Source organism: Bufo gargarizans, chromosome 1, assembly GCF_014858855.1.
Source record: "Bufo gargarizans isolate SCDJY-AF-19 chromosome 1, ASM1485885v1, whole genome shotgun sequence".
In the NCBI taxonomy this organism is placed as follows: Eukaryota; Metazoa; Chordata; class Amphibia; order Anura; family Bufonidae; genus Bufo; species Bufo gargarizans.
The window spans coordinates 160406969-160432016 of NC_058080.1; the positions used below are offsets into that span (position 1 = coordinate 160406969).

The 25048-nt window shown below is 41.4% G+C and overlaps 1 protein-coding gene across 1 annotated transcript in view; it reads left to right on the forward strand.

Annotated features, from left to right (window-relative positions):
• MARCHF1 (membrane associated ring-CH-type finger 1) overlaps window positions 1–25048 on the forward strand; it is a 426345-nt gene that overhangs the window by 177542 nt on the left and 223755 nt on the right. The gene's annotated exons all lie outside the window — the stretch shown is intronic.

Below are 25048 nucleotides of genomic sequence, written 5' to 3' on the forward strand. Positions count from 1 at the left end.
TTTGATAAATGTAAGGTCTGCACACTTGTTTCTAATTGGTGCTTGTGAAGAACTTGTCAGTCATCTCACAATTCAGAGATTCATGGCACTCCAAATTTATGAAGCAATAATTTCATATTTTATTGTAAATAGTCATACATCTAAGGAACTATACAGATGTATGCAATATGTTATCAATTGGGAAAAAGCCTCTGAACAAGTCAGACTGGATGTTTTGGTCTGCATGAACCTTCCTCAACAGTTAAAGGGGTTATCCACTTTTTTTTTAATATGAATGCCCTATCCACAGGCTGCTTCGCAGAATAAAAAAAAAAATTGTGACAAATTACTTTGTCTTTAATTTTTTTTCCCGTAAGTAGCGGGTACAATAACAGGGAGCAGCAATAGCGCTGCTCTCCATCATTGTACCCCTCAGATGCAGCGTTCATACATGATTGGGGCATCTGAAAGTAAAAACAGTATAAAATTAACAGGAAAAAAAAAAATCATACTTACTACCTACATTTGCTCACGACGGGCTGTCTGCCAACATCTTATTTGAAGATCTGGCGCAAAATCTTGCGCGGCATAAGATGAAGTCGTCATCAGGTTAAATTGATTCGCTACTACGAAGCACGGGGAATCAAATTTATCCCTGAAATTCAGATCGAATTCCACTTCATTGGATTTGATTTCCTCAACTCTAGTCATTAATATCAGATTGGTATGGTGCGAATGCCGACATCCCCGTAGATCAGCCTTTTGAAGAGAATGCAGCGCTTGTTTGAGACCTGCCTTCTCTACAGTGTTTACCTGCTCGCCATCACAACAGTGAGCACGTGTAATTGCAGCTCCTTCATCCCTATTCGCTTCAATCGAATGACTCCTTTCTTTTTTAAGTAAATAGGAAGAAGCCGTCTCATTGAAATGAACGGGATGGTGGAGTTGCAAATACAGTATACCGCTCACGGCTGCAATTGGGACCGCAAGCAGGAAAAAAGTGAAGAGAAGGCAGTGCTCATACATCAATGCGTTTTCTTCAAACTGCTGATTGTTAGGTGTGCTGGGAGTTGGCCCCCTGTCAACCTAATATTGATAACCTATCCTGAGGATAGGTCATCTGCATAAAATATCTGAAACCCCTTTAAATTTATAATGAAATATATTGGAAAATATTTATACTGTACATATAACACTAAATACCCAGATGCACGTGTATATAACAAGATGCACAACAATTAGAGTATAAATAAACAGACTCAAAACAGCACAAAAATGGTTAAAAAAGACAAATTAAATTACAATAAATCCAGATATAGTGCAAGATATATTTTGCAAAATAGTGAATATAGTACTTCCAGCAGTATCTTAGTTATGGAATACACAAAAGTGGGCCCTAGTAAGACCCTCGGGATAATGACCCTGAAATACACCACTGGTCAAAAGACCAAAGAAAGTCCCTATAGGAGTCTACTAATTTGGAAAATAAAAGCCAAATACTTTAATTCATTCACTTAAAAAGGGGGAGTTATTTACCCCACAAAAACCACACATTTTAAAACTATCAGGCGGCAACGCAAATTAGTGTGAGAATTTACTTCTCTCTCATTTGTTTGAGAACATATGTGTGTGTACAGGTGGGTGGTTGGTGACAGTATAGCGTAGATGGGATATGCCCTGTTATTTTGTGTCATGGAAGCCTGGGCCCAGGCTCCGGACACCACTACGTTAATTTTCTCTACAATGGCACCAGATAAACCACTACACTAAGTTCATGACACACACAACTGATAGCCCTACTAAGGTCTCCACATTTGCTGCCAGCTGAATCTAAAACAAGCGCCTAACACTAGTCCCCACCCGACATGTTTCGCCGCGATGCGGCTTCGTCAGGGGTTAGGGGTATTAGCGTCGGCGCGCTGAACAAACAGGGGTTTTATGCCTTAGGTAACGCCCCCATTTAGCTCTTACAGATAGTCTATTGGTTGTATCCATAGAGAGAGGCGTGTCTCCCACGTCACCCGTCACGTGTGCCGGCGCCTAGTGATGAGATCATCATGGGCTGTCTGCTTGCCGGTCACAGCGTTGTTTTCTATTGGTTCCAGTCAATGTCCGTATCTCCACATGCGCTGGCGCCTAGCGATGACCTCATCACTAGGCGTCCCAGCCAAGGCATTGACGCCGTCCAATGACAACATTACAGTCGTCATCACTTCCTTTCCTCCCCAACAGGGAGTGGGAGTGGCTAACTGAAAAAGATACACTGTCACCTCCTGCATTAGATACATGTTACGTTGATAACTGGATACCGGCCAATGAGTTAAATGGTGGTGGAGAGCGAAAGAAGATCAGGGCGATACATACTATATTAACCATTTCGTTAGATTAGGTTAACATAACTAGATTATATTATTACATCTGTCACATAGTCTCTATTACCCTGATCTATTTTATCATAGCATAACCCTGTTGGCTCTAAGAGGAGGTTTTGTAGGAATAGTCTTATCACTTTATAGACTTTTGTAGGTATTATTTTTAAATTTAATCCTCTCATTAATGGCAAAGAAATTTTTCTTTTGTTTTTTTGTGTTTATTTGCAAAATTGCAATGTATTATGCTTTATAAAAAGGCAGAAAAGGAAAAACCTTCATTTAGGCCGGCTGGGGTTTGACTTGATAGTCTGTATATCCACTTAGCTTCTTCTCTTAGCAATCTAATGTCCAAATTGCCAGATCTGGGGCCCAGTTTAACTTGGGAAATTCCCCAGAATTTCAGTACATCTATACGACCATTGTGGATGTATGACACATGTCTGTATAGGGAAGTATCTTTTTTTGTATTGATTGCGCTTATATGTCCAGAAATCCGTCTCCTCAGTTCCTGAACCGTCTTGCCAACATACAGCTTTGGACATGTGCAGGAGGCTATATACACTAGACCACTGCTCTTGCAATTAAACCAATCACGAATTTCATACTCCCTGCCATCAACTGGATTCACAAATCTTTTGATCTTGGGTAAAAAACTGCAAAAGGAGCAGCCACCACATGGATATGAACCTATCACCTTAGATCTTAACCAGTTACTGTTTTCCTGTCCTATTTTGGGAAGGAAGCTGTGTACCAATTGGTCCCTTAGGCTTGGACCACGTCTAAAAGTGACACTAGGATGAGGTGGAAGTACCTGACGTAGATCTGGATCATTCAGGAGAATTTTCCAATATTTCCTTAGAATGTTTGTCATCAGTCGATGATGCCCATCAAAAGTACCTATACACCGGATGGTCTTGCTGTCCTGGGAGGTCACAGAGGGGGCAGTCCTGCATGAGATGAGGGAATCTCTGTTCAGCGCGCCGACGCTAATACCCCTAACCCCTGACGAAGCCGCATCGCGGCGAAACATGTCGGGTGGGGACTAGTGTTAGGCGCTTGTTTTAGATTCAGCTGGCAGCAAATGTGGAGACCTTAGTAGGGCTATCAGTTGTGTGTGTCATGAACTTAGTGTAGTGGTTTATCTGGTGCCATTGTAGAGAAAATTAACGTAGTGGTGTCCGGAGCCTGGGCCCAGGCTTCCATGACACAAAATAACAGGGCATATCCCATCTACGCTATACTGTCACCAACCACCCACCTGTACACACACATATGTTCTCAAACAAATGAGAGAGAAGTAAATTCTCACACTAATTTGCGTTGCCGCCTGATAGTTTTAAAATGTGTGGTTTTTGTGGGGTAAATAACTCCCCCTTTTTAAGTGAATGAATTAAAGTATTTGGCTTTTATTTTCCAAATTAGTAGACTCCTATAGGGACTTTCTTTGGTCTTTTGACCAGTGGTGTATTTCTTAGTTATGGAATGATACCAGGTCAATATACATATAGGGGGAGCTAGAGAAATATATATATTTGCGATTTGTCTCAGGAGGTGCTGTTCCGTTTTTTTGCTTATATATATATATATATATATATATATATATATATTCTATAGATAGATAGATTTAGATATACACGTAGAAAAGCTCAATATAGAAGTATACAGGCAAGAGGAATTGCCAAGTTGGTCAATCGGACAAGAGAAAATTGAACATTAAAGAATGCTATATAGCTGTGTCTAGATTACCTGTGACCAAAATATAGCTAGTTTAGAGACCTCTGGATTGTATGCTGGGAAGACCCTGGCGTCTGTAAATATGTAGGGCACATGCACTCATCAAAGTTGCGTAGCAAGGCATGCTGCTTTGTTGTTATGGCAATGGTATGCTATGAAAGTAATAGAAGTGCTCAAAGGTGGGATCTAAAATAAATGAACAATTATGTGACGGGAAGAACTTGGCGCCTATGAATATGCAGGGCCCATGCGTCTGGTGAAGATACGCAGTGATGTTTAGTTGTTGTTATGGAAATAGGACCCTCTACATGGGCAATAGGAACACTCTAAGGCATGGATATGAGAATACTGTGGTATAATATTACAATTATAAGAGAAAGAACATTTCAGCAGTGAAAAGAAAAGGGAAAAATCAGACATATAGGCAAATTGATAACTTGAATGAAATTGTCCTAATGAAATATCCCTATCTGACAATATAGTAGTGAAATATAGAGGGAAGTAGAGATATAGACAGAAATAGACTTATAGAATAGACTATGAGAAGGTGTATGGAAGAAGATGGAATAAGAGGGGAAATGAGAAAGAATAAAGAGAAATAGGATGAAGGAGAAGAAGAAAAAAGAGAAATAGAAAGGAGAAAGAGGAGAAAAAACACATGCAGAAGAAATTGGGAGGGAAAGAGAATAGAAAAGTGAAGGAAAGCAGAGAGAAAAACAAAAGGGGAGGGGAAAGTGAAACGTAAGAAAATGAGAGAGGAAAAAGAGAAAGAAAGGAACAAAGAAGAGACAAATTGTGTTTTCTCACCATCTTTGATAGTTTTATGAGTTATCAATAAGCCTGAAAGGAAAAAAAGAACATGTTAATTCACATTAAGATATAATAAATAAAAAATAAAAAAACACATTCTCTATTTAAACATTTACCCTGGGTTCACACCTGAGCGTTTCTGAGACGCGCGTTTTACGCGCGTATTTGTCGCGCGTTTTTATGCACGTTTTTTGCAATAGTAAACGCGCGTTTGACGCGCGTTTGTGTGATTGACTGCAGTGTTGTCCAATGAGTCTATGGCCAAAACGCGCGACAAACGCCCCCAAAAAAGCTCAAGAACTTGTTTATGCGTCGGGCGTTTTACAGCGTGTTCAAACGCGCTGTAAAACGCTCAAGTGTGAACCAGGGCCATAGGGAAGCATTGGTTTTCACGTGTTGAGCGTTTTACAGCGCGTTTGAACGCGCTGTAAAACGCTCAGGTGTGAATTTAGGATTAGGGATCAGTACATCCAGCCTGCTAATCTAGAAGGATTCTTGTTGTTTAAAGGGGTTCTCCAGGAATTAAGAAAATAAAAATTCCTCAATATTACTTTATAATAAACTAGCAGAAGAACCCAGCTTTGCATGGGTATATTTAATCTATTTCATTTAAATGTTTGTGTGTGTCGTTAAAAGATATCAACAGTATGCCCCATAACAGTAAACTCTACAGCACCCCTTAACACTAACCCCCCCCACAGTGACCCGCCGCTTTAAAATAGGACCTCCACAGCAGCCCGTCCCCTTAACTTTGACCTTCACAGCATCACCCCCCTTTAACAGTGAGTATCACAGCACGCCACTTCCTTGACAGTGACCTCCTCAGGGGCCCGCCCCATTAACAGTGACCTTCACAGTACCCCGCTTTCTTAACAGTGACCTCCACAGTAGTTGCCCCTTTAATAGTGGCCACTGCCCCCTTAACAGTGGCCTCCAGAGTGTCCGTCCCTTAATCAGAGACCTCCACAGCGGCCTGCCCCCTTAACAGTAACATCCACAGTGAACGCCTTTTTAACAGTGACCTCCACAGCACCCTGCCCCTTTAATGCTAGGGCTACAGGACGACATGTGACGTGCAACATTTTGTCTCAAATTTTTTTATAATAGGCTATGGTGTTGCACTTCGACATGTGAGATTCTGTGACTGCGACACAACAATTTCGCAGTGCAACACTATAGATTATTATAAAAATTGTCGCGCAACATTGGTGCGACATCAATGTCGCGTGACACATGTAGCAGTGTAGTTGTGCCCTATGGGTCGTGCGACTTATTGTCGCGAGACACATGTCGTCGTGTAGCCCTAGCCTAAAGCTGACCTACAGCAGTGAAGAAAAATGGCTTGGTTGTTATGGAAACCTGGAGTAAAACTGTGTGTATGTGGAGACTAAGGCGTCTTTCACATGGATTTGCGCCAGATAAGATGTGGGTGCGTCTTGGGAAAATGTGAGATTTTTCCGCGCAAGTGCAAAACATTTTAATGCGTTTTGCACGTGCATGAGGAAAATCGGCATGTTTGGTGCCCAAACCCGAACCCGGACTTCTTCATAGAAGCTCGGGTTTGGGTTAGGTGTTGTGTAGATTTTATTATTTTCCCTTATAACATGGTTATAAGGGAAAATAATAGCATTCTTAATACAAAATGCTAAGTAAAATAGTGATGGAGGGGTTAAAAAAAATCTATTTATTTTTTAACTCCCCTTAATCCACTTGTTCGCGCAGCCCAACTTCTCCTCTGTCTTCTTCTTTAATGATCTGTGAGAAAAGGAAATTGTGGTGACGTCACTGCGTTCATCACATGATCCATCACATGATCCATCACCTTGGTGATGGATCATGTGATGGATCATGTGACAGACCATGTGACAGACCATGTGATGAGCGCATTGACGTCACCACAGGTACTTTTCCTCAAAGGAGAAGAAAGAAGAGAAGACGGGCTGCGCAAACAAGTGGATTAAGGTGAGTTAAATTATTATTATTTTTTTTAACCCCTCCATCACTATTTTACTTAGCATTCTGTATTAAGAATGCTATTATAGTAATGATCGGGTCCCCATCCCGATCGTCTCCTAGCAACCATGTGTGAACATCGCACCGCATCCGCTTGCGATTTTCCCGCAGCCCAATTCACTTCTATGGGGCCTGCGTTGCGTTAAAAACACACAAAATAGAGCATGCTGCAATTTTCACGCAACGAACAAGTGATGTGTGAAAATCACCGCTCATGTGCACAACCCCATAGAAATGAATGGGTCCGGATTCAGTGTGGGTGCAATGCGTCCACCTCACGCATTGCACCCGCGCAGAAATCTCACCCGTGTGAAAGAGGCCTAAGGGCCTTCGAACTTCTATTGGCTGATAAGGGACATGTGACCGTGTGTATGGCAGTTGGACTATGAGTGAAAGACTTGCAGGCTTGTATTGGCTAATGCAGGTTATTTTTGGGAATATCTCAGGTAGTGTTGGGCTCAAATATTCGAATCGCGAATAGTAATTGTGAATATCGTCACTTCGAGAATTTGCAAATATTTAGAATATAGTGATATATATTCGTAATTTCGAACATTCCATTTTTTTTTTTATAACCTCCCTTGATTGTGGTCCAATGAGAAGGTTGCAATGTCTTTGTCTGAGCTTAGCAACATCCCTAGCAACCAATAGGAAAGTTGCCTACCCCTTACTATATAAGAATCCCCCCAGCAGCCATTTTCTACAGTTTTGTAAGGTTTTGAAAGAGACAGCAGTGTCATTGCTGTGCTCTGTGCTGTCCACACTACATTAGATAGATAATTAGATAGCTTATATATATATATATATATATATATAATACAGATAGTTAGTGGAAGATAGTCCGTAGTGATGGACGAACATAGGCCAGGACGGTTCGCGAACGCGATCAAATGTTCGTGAACCGCAATTTCGCGGCGGGCCCCATTCACTTTAATGGCAGGCGAACCTGAAAAACCTTCAGCTCATATTTGCAGCCACCAAATACTTAGTACAAGTGAACAAATAGTCCCACAACATGGACAGTGACATACTAGAGGGGGATTAATTACAAAAATTCCAGCAAAAAATGTCTTAAAAAAACCTAATAATAATAGTTGAAATTCGATAGCACGTGGTCGTCACTGGGTTTTGAATTCCTCCGAGGCCGCAACAATTATTCATTCACCATACAGAAAAGAACAAATATGTGGCTGGTAGTAGATTACACGGTCATAGGATATCAATTTTACAGCAGGCCAGTGTACTACAGGCCCCAAAAATTATGAATTCAGCGTACAGAAAAGAACAAGTAAGTATGTGGCTTGAGGTAGATTACATGGTCATTGGATAACAATTTTAAAGCAGGCCAGTGTACTACTAGGGATGGCCTTGCGGTTCGCCCGGCGGTAATTTCACATTGAACTTTGCGCGTTCACGATTTGCCGAACATGCAAACATATGGTGATATTCGAGCCCGCCATATTCTAGAACTTTGACCCATGACACATCCATCATTTGGTGCAGGACAGCCAATTGAAACGTTTCAGCACATGGACACACCCCCTACCTTATAAATAAACCTGATCTGGCCGCCATTCAGTCTTTTGCCAGTGTAAGGAGAGGTTGCTGTGTGGAGCAGGGATAGGCTGTTAGGGACACCAAACGCTAGCTAATAGGGCACAAAAGTCCTTTTAAGGACTGGTATAGGTGTGCTATTAATAGGTGTGACTTACTGAGGGGTGTGATATACTTATAATATACTTTCTAACATAGAAAGTATATTATAGTGCAAATGTATTGTGCAGCAGTTGTGCGCGGTTCTGCTGCAATACTGTAGCCACACAGAGTGCCAAACGCTATTGGAACAAATCATTTCTACTGGTTTGATTTACCAGTTGCTCCCCAAAAAACTTGATTGAAGCAGGGGTGTTATATACCAATAATATACTTTCTATATAGTGCATTCAGGTAGTGCAGCATTTGTTTGCAGTTTTGCTGCGTTACCGCATCTACACAGAGTGACAAAGACTATTGGAACCAATCATTTCTACTGGTGTGATTTACCAGTTGCCCCCCCCCCCCCCCCCCCCAATTTTTTTTATTGAAGCAGGAGTGTTTTATACCAATTATATACTTTTTTATATAGTGCATTTGGGTAGTGCAGCATTTGTTTGCGATTTAGCTGTGCTACCTCAGCTACAGATAGTGACAAACGACATTGGAACAAATAAATTCTACTGGTGTGGTATACCAGTTGCCCCCCCCCCCCCATAAAATTGTTATCCAGTGACCGCATAATGTACCTCGAGCCACATAATCACAATTTCTTTTATGTCAAGTGAATGCCTAATTTTTAAGGCACATACTCCTGTGGCCTAAAATAAAAAAATTTGGCTCTAACAGGGCACATTTCAGAGAATTTCCCTTTAGGACGCATAAAAATGGCCCCTGATTAAAATACATATTTTTTGTTGGAAGTTATGTCATTGATCCCCCTCTAGTATGTAAATGTCCATTTTGTGGGACTATTTGTACACTTCTACTAAGTATTTGGTGGCTGCAAATATGAGCTGAAGGTTTTTCAGGTTCGCCTGCCATTAAAGTGAATGGGGCCTTCGCGAACTGTCCTGGCTGATGTTCGTCCATCACTATGTACTACAGGCCCCAAAAATTATGCAAGTATGTGGCTGGAGGTAGATTACATGGTCATTGGATATCAATTTTACAGCAGGCCAGCGGACTACAGGCCCCAAAAATTATGCATTCAGCGTACAGAAAAGAACATGTAAGTATGTGGCTGGAGATAGATTACACAGTCAATGGATATCAGTTTTACAGCAGGCCAGTGTATTGCAGGCCCCAAAAATGATGCATTCACCGTACAGAAAAGATGAAGTGATTATGTGGCTGGAGGTCTATTAGACAGTCAATGGAAAGGATATACATTTTACTGAAGGCCAGTACAAATACATATGTTTAACCTGTTCTGGACATAGGGCGTACAGGTACGCCCTGATGTCCTGGTACTTAAGGACACAGGGCGTACATGTATGTCCTGAGTAGTTACGATCACCGCCGCGTGGGGGGCGGTGATCGGGACTGGGTGCCTGCTCAAATCATTGAGCAGGCACCCTAGGAAAATGCGCCATGGAGTCCTGTGACCCCCCCCCATGTCAGCGATCGCAGCAAACCACAGGTTAATTCAGACCTGCAGTTTGCTGCGTTTCCGGGTTATTAGGGTCTCTGGGGACCCGATAACCCGGAACAGGATGGTGATCGGTGGTGTGATAATACACCACCAATCACCATCCTGCGATCCTGAGAGGTGATGGTGACATCACCTCTCAGGATCGGCTCTCATTGTTCGGCTGGGCGAGTGGGCAGTTCAAATTACAGCAGCGCTCCTCCTCCTTTTGTGTCCGGGAGCCGAGGATAAAGGAGCGCTGCACGTCGATCTGCAGAGACCATCAGCCAGCACCCTCATCTGTGCCCCAGCACCACCATCTGTGACCAGCACCCCCATCTGTGCACCACCTGCAAAGTATTTAGGGAAATGTTAGGGGCATGATAAGTTAGGCAGGGATATTCAGGGAAAGTTAGTGGAAGTTTTTGATTGCATCACCCTAAATTGGGTGTCTGGGGTCCACAGCACAACTTTTTTGGGGGGGCGCAAGCAGTTTTTTTGTTCTGCGTGTGGCCGGCACTCTTAGCGTCCGGCCACTGTTAGCGCATCGCACACCTCACCACTGATCAGCTTTGGGTGGCTGATCAGCAAGTTTGAATTTCAATATTTTTATTTTCACATTTTTTGCCCTTTTCTTGTTATTATTATTTTTTTCTCTGTTAGGTTTAAGGGTAAGTTCGTGAACACCCATGCCCCTACACACACGCACACCAAATAAAGTTTAACATGCACTCACACACTTGCACACACACTTCCCTATGGCCCGCTGGATGTTCTCAGCCGAGCAGGCATACGCCCAGCTTTCCTCCGAGTCCAAGAGCCCCAGTCAGGACGAGGATGACCCCAATTTCCTTTTGTCTTCCGCGTCCTCCTTATCATCTAGCGATGATGATGAGCCCCCAAGGCAACGGAGACGCCGCCAGGCGGAGCAAGGGGACCGCCATGCTAGGGACCCTGTGGCCCACACTAGTACGAGCAGCTCTGGGACTCGTACTAGTTTTTGGGCCCACCAGTTAAGTGCACCGGAGCCCACTGCTGGTGAACTTGTTTAGTGTACCCCAGATCATTTTGAGCCCGCGATTCCTGATTTTGTAGGCCAACCAGGAATCCAGATTTCCACAGTGGGCTTCACTGAATACGACTACTTTAGTCTTTTTTTCAGTGACCGCTTGTAAACCTGATGGTGGAGCAGACGAACCTGTATTACCAACAGTTTGTTGCTCAACACCTCGGGCCGGTGGCTCGGGCCGGTGGCTGGACACCGGTCAGTACAGCCGAGATGATGATGTTTTGGGGCCTCGTGCTGCACATGGGAGGCATTACTGGAGTGGGGACTTCCTCTACCAGACCCCACTTTACACTACGGCCATGACACGTACCAGGTTTGAGGCCACCCGGAAATGCCTGCATTATGCAGATAATGCATCATGTTCCCCCCAAGGTGATCCTGCCTATGACCGCCTGTACAAAATCAGGCCGGTTATCGATCACTTGCTTTCAAGGGGAGACTCCGTTTCCGCCAGTATGTTCCCTCAAAGCGGGCGAGGTATGGCGTGAAGCTGTATAAACTTTGTGAGAGTACCTCAGGGTACACTTACAAGTTTTGTGTGTACGAGGGGTGAGATTCCCGAACTCAACCCCAGAATGTCCCCCCACTCTGGGTGTTAGTGGGAAACTTGTGTAGGACCTTATGCACCCACTGCTAGATAAGAGTTACCACCTGTACGTGGATAACTTTTATACTAGTATCCCCTTGTTCCAGTCCCTCGCCGCCAGATCCACGTCCGCTTGTGGGACCGTGCGGAAAAATCAACGTGGCCTCCCTATCCACCCCCTCGTGCCCTTACCAGTGGAAACCTGTTGCTGGTCAGATATAAGGACAAGAGGGATGTCCTTTTACTGTTTACAATTCACGGTAACGGAATCACCCCTGTCCCTGTGCGAGGTACCGCGGCAACGGTCCTCAAGCCCCATTGTATCGTTGACTACAATCGGTATATGGGAGGAGTTGATCTCTCTGATCAAGTCCTCAAGCCATATAATGCCATGCGCAAAACCGGCATGGTACAAAAAAGTTACGGTCTATTTGGTACAGGTTCCCTTGTACAACTCTTTTGTGCTGTCCCGGAGTGCTGGCAACACAGGGACATTCCTTTGGTTCCATGAGGTAGTCCTCAAGGGCCTGATCTTTTCTGACTGGGAAAGAGCAGGCCGGAGTACCTTGGGAACTGGAGGTGCCCGGATTGTCCCTGGCCAACACTTTCCAGGTCTGGTCCCCCATACTGGAAAGAAGGGACGGACCCAAAAAAGGTGCAGAGTATGTCACAGGAGGGGTATACAGAAGGACACCACTACTCAGTGTGACACGTGCCGCCTATCATCTGGGCCTCTGCATTGACGGTTGCTTCAGGGAGTACCACACTTCCATTGAGTACAAAATTTATATCCCAATTTAGCCACTGACAATCGGATAAAAAACTATGGTACTCAGACTTGAGACACTAAAACAATTTTTTTTAAAAAAAAATACTATGTAGTAAAACTAAAATAAATAAAAAAAAGTTTACATATTAGGTATCGCCACGTCTGTAAGAATCTGCTCTATAAATATATCCCATGACCTAACCCCTCAGATGAACACGGTCAAAAATATAAAATAAAAACGGTGCAAAAAAAAGGTATTTTTTGTCACCTTACATCAAAAAAATTGTAATAGCAAGTGATCAAAAAGTCATATGCCCCCCAAAATAGTGCCAATAAAACCGTCCTCTCATCCCGCAAAAAATGAGCCCCTATCTTAAATAATCGGCTAAAAATAAAACACAGACTCTTAGACAATGGAGATACAAAAATGTTTTTTTTGTTTATAAAAAGATAATATAGTGTAAAACATAAAGAAAAACAAAAAAGTAGACATATTAGGTATCGCCGCATCCGTAGGAATCTGTTCTATAAAAATACCCCATGACCTAACCCCTCAGATGAACACGGTCAAATTTTTTTTATAGAAATGGTGGCAAAACAGCAATTTTTTTGCAAATTTTCAATTTTAATCCAGGTTTTTTTCAGTAACAAAGCAAGGGTTAACAGGAAAAAAAAAACGTAATATTTATTACCCTGATTCTGCAGTTTACAGAAACACCAAATATGTCCCATTTAAAGCCCCCCGATGCACCCCTAGAGTAGAAACTCCATAAAAGTGACCCTATCTAAGAAACTACACCCCTCAAGGTATTCAAAACTGATTTTACTAACTTTATTAACCCTTAAAGTGTTCCTCAACAGTTTATGGCAAATGGAGATGAAGTTTCAAAATTTATATTTTTGGTAACCTTGTCTCACAAAAATGTGATATAGATAAACCAAAAATCATATGTACCCTAAAAATAGTCCCCAAAAAACAGCCACCTTATCTCGTAGTTTCCAAAATGTGGTCACTTTTATGGAGTTTGTACTCTAGGGGTGCATTAGGGGGGCTTCAAGTGCTGATTTTTATAAGTGCATTGGAGATATTCAGGAGATACTCAGGAGGTAATCTGGAGGTGGATGCAATCTAAACAAGTAAGATTTGTTTGTTTAAAATCTTTCCCTTATTTACAATGCAGACCTGGCTCTGTGCAGGAATTGTTGTGCTTTTATTTCAGGTTCCACTCTTCGGAGGTTTAGATACTGTCTGATCTGTAGACAGCTCTCCATAATGCAGCAGGAAATCGCCTTTTTGAAATAGATTTGTAAAAATACCGTTAAACAAACTCAGGCTGAGACCGTTTCAATGCCACTGCCACAGAGGCCCCCTAGAAATGGAAGATGGGTTACTGCAGGTTCTGGTAGACTGAAAGTTGTGGATATGGCTCTCCATAATTCATTTGCAGCACTTTCAGAGTGCAAGAGCAACACGGAGGATGGCTCAAGCACAGTGGGTGAGGAACAATAATCTCCCATGCCTAAAGTATGCAAGACTGCAGCCAAAGACAAAAAGGAGAAGGTGAGGACTGATAGTAAGCAGCTGTTGGTGGGCGATTCCATCATAAGAGGAGTGAAGTTTGAGGAGAATGGTGGAGAATACCGCTAGCAGGGATAGACGACAGATCTTAATATTGTTAGGCAAGCAAAGCAGGAAAGGGAGGTGGATGTTATTGTCCAGCTTTGGACAAATGATCTGGCTTGCAATGAGGTTTCAAAGGTGAAAGAAGCTTTTCACACACTTGGAAAGGAAATATGTGAGGTTGCATCAACTGTTTCATTCTCTGCAGTTTTGCCTGTGCATAACCTTCAGCATGACAGGTAGATGTGCATTAAGGAATTCAATGTATGGCTTGGTGAATGGTGTCTGAACCAAGGGTTTGGCTTTGTGTCTCATGTTAGCTCTTGGAATGGAAAAGAACTTTACAAAAAGATGGTTTGCATCTTTCTCTTAAGGGAACAAATCTCATCAGTGAACAGTTCCAAGTATTTGCTAAGGAGCATTTAAACTAGGAAAGGGAGGCAAAAGACTGATAATCCAGCAGTCCGACTGCCCCCCGGAACAATTCCAGAAGATGCCAGTAGCACAAAGGTTAAGAAATGACAAGCTCAGATTCTTGTCTACAAATATATAAAAATAAAGGGATGGCACTCAAAGCAATTGGGGTGTATGGGAAAGTGTATTTAATATGGAGTAGACGAATAAAAATATGCTAAAAATAGTGGCATATAATGAAAAAATAAAAAAAACATAGATATAAAAGAATACAATATTAATATCAAGATAAAAAAGGCATAGTGATAAATTGTAGAAAAGGTAAGTCAATTTGGTGAAATCCTGTTGGCGACCAAGAAGTCAGTCTTATGAGCCTGTTGGAGGAAAGTCCAATCTAATATTGTGTTGACCAATAATAAAAGTAACTGTTGATATCTAGATACAATAGGGTAACAATTCTATAAATTGGATAAAATCTTGCTGGGAAAAAAAGAAGAAGGATCCTGCTTGAAGAGGGAAAAGAAAGTCTTGTGAGCCTGTTGGGAAAAAAGAGAGAAGGCCAGTCTCATATAGTAGTATCCGATGAGGAATTAAGGTGTCCTGATATGGACTAAAGGTTGATGACTTTCAGTAAGGGGTGAATCAATAGGACCCCAATAGATGTGCTAGGTGGCAGCATTCAAATCCGATTATGTTCTTGCAGGTTCAATTATCATAGGCTGTGGGATAAAAGCTGCTTTGTAAGCAGGTACATTACCCTCCTGGCGGCTGTTGGTGAGCTGGTCAGCGACTCCTGTCTTGGGGGCGGCGTCAACATGTGCCGTTTCCCGCTCACTGTAAGCTCCAGCAGTTGCTTGCTGATGTTCTCGTCACTTCCGGTGACGTCACGTGCGTTCCTAGATTCTCCCGCTCACTGCTGTTAATTAAGGCTTGCCACGTGGAGGAGGATAGCGGGAAATAGCGCTTACAGCTTCTCAGGGGGTGAACAGGATGGATAACTCCGGAGCTAATCTGTAGTTGTAGGATCTTTATGGTTGTTGCTAGCTAGAGTAGGCTTACTCAGTATCCCATACGCGTTTCGGAGCGTACTGCTCCTTCTTCAGTGGGAAAAAGCAGCAGTGAGCGGGAGAATCTAGGAACGCACGTGACGTCACCGGAAGTGGCGAGAACATCAGCAAGCAACAGCCGGAGCTTACAGCGAGCGGGAAACGGCACACGTGGACGCCGCCCCCAAGACAGGAATCGCTGTCCCATACACCCCAGGAGTCACTTTCCCATACACCCCAATTGCTTTGAGTGCCATCCCTTTATTTTTATATATTTATCCCCCACTACAAGCGTTGGGTACGCTCTGTTAGGATTGAGCACCATATTCCATCCTCTTGATAATAGAGAGCCGCCTCACCGTTGCTTTTCTTGTCTACAAATGCTTGCAGTTTAGGGAATAAGATCAATGAACTTGAGGCTATAATGGCATCTGAGAATATAAATGTAGTGGCTGTTACTGAGACGTGGTTCAATGGGAGTAAATGACTGACTATAAAGGAAAGACAGACAAGGCAAGAAGGGGGAGGGTGGCCCTGTATGTGAAAGATAGCATAAAATCTAATTTGATACGAGTTAGCAATAACAATTTAGAGTCAGTTTGGGTTACCTTGCAGCTTTATAATCATAAGGTAACTTGTATAGGTGTGATATATAGACCACCTAGCCAAGTCAAAGAATTAGATGATCTACTAGTTGAGGAAATGGCTAAAATGACATTGAAGGGGAAATGTATCATTATGGGAGACTTCAATCTTCCTAATGTAAACTGGAAAACCAAAATAGCTAGTTCTGCCAGGAGTACAGATATTCTAAATTCCCTACTGGGATTATCTCTACAGCAAGTAGTTGAGCCAACCCGAAAGGAGACCATTTTAGATTTAGTATTCACAAATGGGAATTTGGTATCTTATATTACTGTAGGGCAAAGCTTGGGATCTAGTGATCAACAGTCAGTGTGGTTTACTATAAGTACAGTGACTGAATCACACCACACATAAACAAAAGTTTTAGATTCTAGAAAAACTGACTTTTCTAAAATTAGATTAGTGGTATACGAGTCCCTATCAGATTGGAACAGTTTCATTGGAGTCCAGGAGAAATGGGACTACTTAAAAGTGGCACTATTGAAGGCAACAGAAAATTGCATTAGGCTTGTCAGTAAAAGCAAAAAAAGGAAGAGACCACTGTGGTACTCAGCAGAAGTGGCCAAATCCATTAAAAACAAAAAGATAGCATTTAGGAATTATAAAAAATAAATATGATGACAGACAAATTTATAAGATTAGGCAGAGAGAGGCCAAACAAGTTATAAGAGCTTCTAAAGCACAGGCAGAAGAGAAATTAGCTCAGTCAGGGAAAATAGACGATAAGGCATTCTTCAGATACATAAATGAAAAAAGGAAACTAAAACAAGGAATTACAAAATTAAAAACAAAAGAAGGAAGGTATATGGAAGAAGCTAAATAACTAGATGACTGCCTCAATGAATACTTCTGTTCAGTTTTTACAAAGGAAAATGAAGGAAAAGGACCTCAGTTAAGAAAGAAGACTAATAAATCTTTTGATGCATGTGTCTTTACAGAGGAAGAGGTTCTAAGTCAGCTGACTAAAATTAATACAAATAAGTCACAGGGGCCTGATGGGATACACCCAAAGCCATTAAAAGAGCTCAGCGGTGAACTAGCAAAACCATTAACAGATTTATTTTAAAAAATCACTGGCAACAGGAGTCGTCCCAGAAGATTAGAAATGAGCAAATGTTGTGACCATTCACAAGAAAGGTAGTAGGGAGGAATCGGGCAACTATAGGCCAGTAAGCCTGACATCAATAGTGGAGAAATTAATGGAAACCATACTTAAGGAGAGGATTGTGGAACATCTAAAATCCCATGGATTGAATGATAAAAACAGCATGGGTTTACTTCAGGGAGATCATGTCAAACTAATCTTATTGATTTTTTTGATTGGGTGACTAAAATAATAGATGGTGGAGGTGCAGTAGACATCGCTTATCTAGACTTTAGTAAGGCTTTTGATACTGTCCCACATAGAAGGCTTATCAATAAATTGCAGTCTTTGGGCTTGGAATCCCATATTGTTGAATGGATTAGGCAGTGGCTGAGGGACAGACAACAGAGGGTTGTAGTCAATGGAGTATATTCCAACCATGGTCTTGTTACCACTGGGGTACCTCAGGGATCTGTTCTGGGACCCATATTGTTTAATATCTTTATCAGCGAAATTGCAGAAGGCCTCGAGGGTAAGGTGTGTCTTTTTGAAGATGACACAAAGATTTGTAACAGGGTTAATGTTCCTGGAGGGATACACCAAATGGAAAAGGATTTAGGAAAACTAGAGGAATGGTCAAAAATCTGGCAACTAAAATTTAATGTTGATAAGTGCAAGATAATGCGCCTGGGGCGTAAAAACCCAAGAGCAGATTATAAAATCAGTGATACAATCCTAACCTCAGTATCTGAGGAAAGGGGTTTGGGGGTCATTATTTCAGAAGACTTAAAGGTAGGCAGACAATGTCATAGAGCAGAAGGAAATGCTAGCAGAATGCTCGGGTGTATAGGGAGAGGCATTACCAGTAGAATGAGGGAGGTGCTCATGCCGCTCTACAGAGCACTAGTGAGACCTCATTTGGAGTATTGTACTCAGTACTGGAGACCATATCTCCAAAAGGATATTGATACTTTGGAGAGAGTTCAGAGAAGAGCTACTAAACTAGTACATGGATTGCAGGATACAACTTACCAGTAAAGATTAAAGCACCTTAACATGTATAGTTTGGAAGAAAGATGAGACAGAGGGGATATGATAGAAACTTTGAAATGCATAAAGGGAATCAACAAGCTGAAAGAAAAGAGAATATTTAAAAGAAGAAAAAGTGCTACAAGAGGACACAGTTTTAAATTAGAGGGGCAAAGGTTTAAAAGTAATATTAGGAAGTATTACTTTACTGAGAGAGTAGTGGATGCATGGAATAGACTTCCTGCACAAGTGGTAGGTGCAAATACAGTGAAGTAGTTTAGGCATGCATGGGATAGGCATAAGGCCATCCTTCATATAATATAGGGCCAGGGGCTATTCATAGTATTCAGTATATTGGGCAAACTAGACGGGTCAAATGGTTCTTATCTGCCGACACACTCTATGTTTCTATGTTTCCATGATATGTTGTAAATAAACCTGTCCAGCAAAATCTGCCTTCCAAAAACCACACGGTGCACCTTTCCCTCTACGCCCTACTGTGTGCCCGTACAGTAATTTACGGCCACATATGGGGTGTTTCTGAAAACTACAGAATCAGGGCTATAAATATTGCATTTTGTTTGGCTGTTAACCCTTGCTTGGTTATTGGATAAAATGCATTAACATGGAAAATTTGCCCAAAAATTGAAATTCTCAAATTTCATCTCTATTTGCCAATAAATCCTGTGCAACACCTAAAGGATTAGCAAAGTTTGTAAAATCAGTTTTAAATACCTTGAGGGTTGTAGTTTTTTAGACGGGGTCACTTTTATGAAGTTTCTACTTTAGGGGTGCATCAGGAAGGTTTCAAATGGGAAATGGTGTAAATAAACCAGTCCAGCAAAATCTGCCTTCCAAAAACTACACGGCGCACCTTTCCCTCTACGCCCTACTGTGTGACCGTGCAGTAGTTTATGGCCACATATGGGGTTTTTCTGAAAACTACAGAATCAGGGCAATAAATATAGCATTTTGTTTGGATGGTAACCCTTGCTTTGTTACTGGATAAAATGTATTAAAATGGAAAATTTGACAATAAATTGAAATTCTCAAATTTCATCTCCAATTGCCAATAACTCTTGTACAACACCTAAAGAGTTAACAGAGTTTGTGAAATCAGTTTTGAATACCTTGAGGGGTGTAGTTTCTAAGATGGGGTCACTTTTATAGAGTTTGTATAGGGGTGCATCAGGGGGGCTTCAAATGGGACATGGTGTAAATAAACCAGTCCAGCAAAATCTGCCTTCCAAAAACCACACGGCGCACCTTTCTCTCTATGCCCTACTGTGTGCCCGTACAGTAGTTTACAGCCACATATGGGGTGTTTCTGCAAACTACAGAATCAGTGCAATAAATATAGCATTTTGTTTGGCTGGTAAACTTTGCTTTGTTACTGGAAAAAAATAAAAAAATTGAAAATTTGCCCAAAAATTGAAATTCTCAGGTTTCATCTCCATTTGCCAATAACTCTTGTGCAACACCTAAAGGGTTAAAAAAAGTTTGTAAAATTAGTTTTGAATACCTTGAGGGGTGTAGTTTCTTTGATGGGGTCACTTTTATGGAGTTTCTACTCTAGGTGTGCCTCAAGAGGGCTTCAAATGGGACATGGTGTAAATAAACCAGTCCAGCAAAATCTGCCTTCCAAAAACTACACGGCGCACCTTTCCCTCTACGCCCTACTGTGTGCCCGTGCAGTAGTTTATGGCCATATATGGTTTTTTTCTGCAAACTACAGAATCGGGGCAATAAATATAGCATTTTGTTTGGCTGTTAACCCTTGCTTTGTTACTGGAAAAAATGGATTAAAATGGAAAATTTGCCAAAATATTTAAATTCTCAAGTTTCATCTCCATTTGCCAATAACTCTTGTGCAACACTTAAAGGGTTAACAAAGTTTGTAAAATCAGTTTTGAATACCTTGAGGGAGTAGTTTCTTAGATGGGGTCACTTTTATTAAGTTTCTACTCTAGTGGAGCATCAGGGGGGCTTCAAATGGGATATAGTGTAAATAAACCAGTCCAGCAAAATCTGCCTTCCAAAAACCACACAGCGCACCTTTCCCTCTACGCCCTACTGTGTGCCTGTACAGTAGTTTACGGCCACATATGGCGTGTTTCTGCAAACTACAGAATCGGGGCAATAAATATAGCATTTCGTTTGGCTGTTAAACTTTGCTTTGTTACTGATAAAAATGTATTAAAATGGAAAATTTGCCCAAAAATGTAAATTCTCAAATTTCACCTCCATTTGCCAATAACTCTTGTGCAAAACCTAAAGGGTTAACAAAGTTTATAAAATCCGTTTAAAATACCTTAAAAGGTTTAGTTTCTTAGATGTGGTCACTTTTATAAAGTTTCTACTCTAGGGGTGAATCAGGGGGGCTTCAAATTGGACATGGTGTAAATAAACCAGTTCAGCAAAATCTGCCTTCCAAAAACCATGCGGTGCACCTTTTCCACTACGCCCGACTGTGTGCCCTTACAGTAGTTTATGGCCATATATGGGGTGTTTTTGAAAACAACAGAATCAGGGCAATAAATATAGCATTTTGTTTGGCTGTTAACCCTTGGCTTGTTACTGGAAAAAATTGATTAAAATTGAAAATTTGCCCAAAAATTGAAATTCGAAGGTTTCATCTCCATTTGCCAATAACTCTTGTGCAACACCTAAAGGGTTAAAAAAGTTTGTAAAATTTGTTTTGAATACCTTGAGGGGTGTGGTTTCTTTGATGGGGTCACTTTTATGGAGTTTCTACTCTAGGGGTGCATCGGGGGGCTTTAATTGGGACATGGTGTAAATAAACCAGTCCAGCAAAATCTACCTTCCAAAAACTACACGGCGCACCTTTCCCTCTACGCCCTACTGTGTGCCCGTACAGTAGTTTATGGCCATATATGGTGTTTTTCCGCAAACTACAGAATAGGGGCAATAAATATAGCATTTTGTTTGGCTGTTAACCCTTGCTTTGTTACTGGAAAAAATGGATTAAAATGGAAAATTTGCCAAAATATTTAAATTCTCAAATTTCATCTCCATTTGCCAATAACTCTTGTGCAATACCTAAAGGGTTAACAAAGTTTGTAAAATCTGTTTTTAATACCTTGAGGGGTGTAGTTTCTTAGATTGGGTCACTTTAATGGAGTTACCACTCTAGGGGTGCATCAGGGCGGCTTCAAATGGTACATGGTGTAAATAAACCAGTCCAGAAAAATCTGCCTTCAAAAACTACACGGCACACCGTTCCCTTTACTCCCTACTGTGTGCCCGTACAGTAGTTTATGGCCATATATGGGGTGTTTCTGCAAACTACAGAATCGGGGCAATAAATATAGCATTTTGTTTGACTGTTAACCTTTAATTTGTTACTAGAAAAAATTTATTAAAATGGAAAATTTGCCCAAAAAATCTAAATTCAGAAATTTTATATTCTTTTGCCATTAACTCTTGTGGAACACCTAAAGGGTTAACGATGTTTCTAAAATCAGTTTCGAATACCTTGAGGGGTGTAGTTTTTTGGGGTGGTTTTTATTATGTGAGCCTTACAAAGTTACTTCAGACCTGAATTGGTCTCTAAAAATTAGGTTTTTGAATTTCTGAAAAATTTCAAGATTTGCTTCTAAACTTCTAAGCTTTGTAACGTCCTCAAAAACTAAAATGGCATTCCCAAAAGGATTCAAACATGAAGTAGAGATATGGGGAATGTAAAGTAATAACTATTTTTGTAGGTATTACTATGTAGTATAGAAGTAGAGAAATTGAATCTTTTAAAATATTTGTAAATTTGGTATTTTTTGATAAATAAAAAAGATTTATTTTTTTTACTTCATTTTAACAATGTCATGAAGTACAATATGTGATGGAAAAACTATCTCAGAATGGCCTGGATAAGTAAAAGTGTTTTAAAGTTATCACCACATAAAATGACAGTGGTCAGATTTGCAAAAAATCTATCCTTAAGGTGAAAATGAGCCTGGACCGTGTTAAAACAACTAAAAATATTAAATTGGATTAAAAACATGGCTAACGAAATCCCCCCTCTTAAAAAAAAAAACCTAATGATAATAGTTTAAAGGGAGTCTGTCACCAGATTGTGACCGCTTACATAGCGCTCTAGCATAGCAGTCTATGATTCTAATGGTACCTTTGATGTTTGCTTCTGAAGTTCCCCCAAGGCAAAAACAGACTTTTATTCATATGTAAATTAGGGCTCGCAAGTGCCCAGGGAGGGGTTCACCTAGTTGGAGCCCAGGCTGTTCTGCCTCTTTTCGTCATATCCCCGCCCCAGGCTCTTCCTCTGCCCGCCCCGCTCTTCCTTTGCGTCCTCCTTCTCTGCAGCCGGATCCCGCGCTGACCGCGGCATAGAAGGGGTTAATCCGCCGGCATCGGCTTTTACAGCGATGCCGGCGGATACAGCAGGGGCTTAGCTATCAGGGACTGCCGGGCCCCTACCGTGATCTAGTGGGCAATACTATTACGTCATATGTCGGGAAGGGGTTAACAAGAGATATTCTGTTATTGTCACAATGTGATTGGGCCACGTGTTCCAAAACCTGAAATTGTGAAAAAAAAAATTTTTTTACAGCGGCTGGGCATAGGGCTGTTATACTTGTCTAAATTTTGACTTGTGTTTCAAGACCCAGTCTCGTATGTATTACTGTATGTGGTTTCGCCACCATAGGTGAGATCATCATGGGCATATCAAAATTTGAAAACAGGTGAAATTGTTGACCCGTGTGAGGATGGGTAACATAATCCCCTTTGATGACACTCAAGTACTGTGCACAATCAAGGCATCTGCCCCATTTCTGACTCCGGAGGAATTGGCATGGATCTTTAGCCAAACTACCAATATCTGCTCCAATCAGTTTGCCCCTAATCTCGAGTGCTGGGGTGTCATCAAAGGGGACTATGTCACCTATGCTCACACTGACAATGATTTGCGATCAAATGTATTTTTTTCATTTGTTGTTTGCCTTTTGAAATGTCTGTGTGGTCTGTCCAAAGTTAGTGAAACAAATCCCAGCGGGTGCTTGTAAGCAAACTTCAAGGTTTTATTGTTTCATATTATATCCAATAAATACATGGATGCGTTTCAGCATATCCAGCTTTCATCAGCATAAAAATAGAAGTGAATCTCCATCTTTATATAACAATATAATTAACTTAATCAATGACATCAGACGCCCATCTGCGGGCAGTAGATCACATGATTCCATAGCAACCAAACAGCATTTCCTAGTAACTAAGTAACAAGTCACCTTGTTACCCCTGAACAATACTCAATGTATAAATCCATGATTAGAATAAACAAATCAATCAATAGACAAATAAATAGTTTGAAGCTTAACTTGATACAGTTCAAATTTCATTTTTGATTTGTTATCTGTAAAAAAAGAAATATACAGTACAGACCAAAAGTTTGGACACACCTTCTCATTCAAAGAGTTTACTTTATTTTCATGACTATGAAAATTGTAGATTCACACTGAAGGCATCAAAACTATGAATTAACACATGTGGAATTATATACATAGCAAAAAAGTGTGAAACAACTGAAAATATGTCATATTCTAGGTTCTTCAAAGTAGCCACCTTTTGCTTTGATTACTGCTTTGCACACTCTTGGCATTCTCTTGATGAGCTTCAAGAGGTAGTCACCTGAAATCGTCTTCCAACAGTCTTGAAGGAGTTCCCAGAGATGCTTAGCACTTGTTGGCCCTTTTGCCTTCACTCTTTTGTCCAGCTCACCCCAAACAATCTCGATTGGGTTCAGGTCTGACTGTGGAGGCCAGGTCATCTGGCGCAGCACCCCATCACTCTCCTTCATGGTCAAATAGCCCTTACACAGCCTGGAGGTGTGTTTGGGGTCATTGTCCTGTTTAAAAATAAATGATGGTCCAACTAAACGCAAACCGGATGGAATAGCATGCCGCTGCAAGATGCTGTGGTAGCCATGCTGGTTCAGTATGCCTTCAATTTTGAATAAATCCCCAACAGTGTCACCAGCAAAGCACCCCCACACCATCACACCTCCTCCTCCATGCTTCACGGTGGGAACCAGGCATGTAGAGTCCATCCGTTCACCTTTTATGCATCGCACAAAGACACGGTAATTGGAACCAAAGATCTCAAATTTGGACTCATCAGACCAAAGCACAGATTTCCACTGGTCTAATGTCCATTCCTTGTGTTCTTTAGCTCAAACATGTCTCTTCTGCTTGTTGCCTGTCCTTAGCAGTGGTTTCCTAACAGATATTTTACCATGAAGGCCTGATTCACGCAGTCTCCTCTTAACAGTTGTTCTAGAGATGTGTCTGCTGCTAGAACTCTGTGTGGCATTGACCTGGTCTCTAATCTGAGCTGCTGTTAACCTGCGATTTCTGAGGCTGGTGACTCAGATGAACTTATCCTCCGCAGCAGAGGTGACTCTTGGTCTTCCTTTCCTGGGGCGGTCCGCATGTGAGCCAGTTTCTTTGTAGCGTTTGATGGTTTTTGTGACTGCACTTGGGGACACTTTCAAAGTTTTCCCAATTTTTCAGACTGAGTGACCATCATTTCTTAAAGTAATGATGGCCACTCGTATTTCTTTACTTAGCTGCTTTTTTCTTGCCATAATACAAATTCTAACAGTCAATTCAGTAGGACTATCAGCTTTGTATCCACCTGACTTCTCCACAACGCAACTGATGGTCCCAACCCCATTTATAAGGCAAG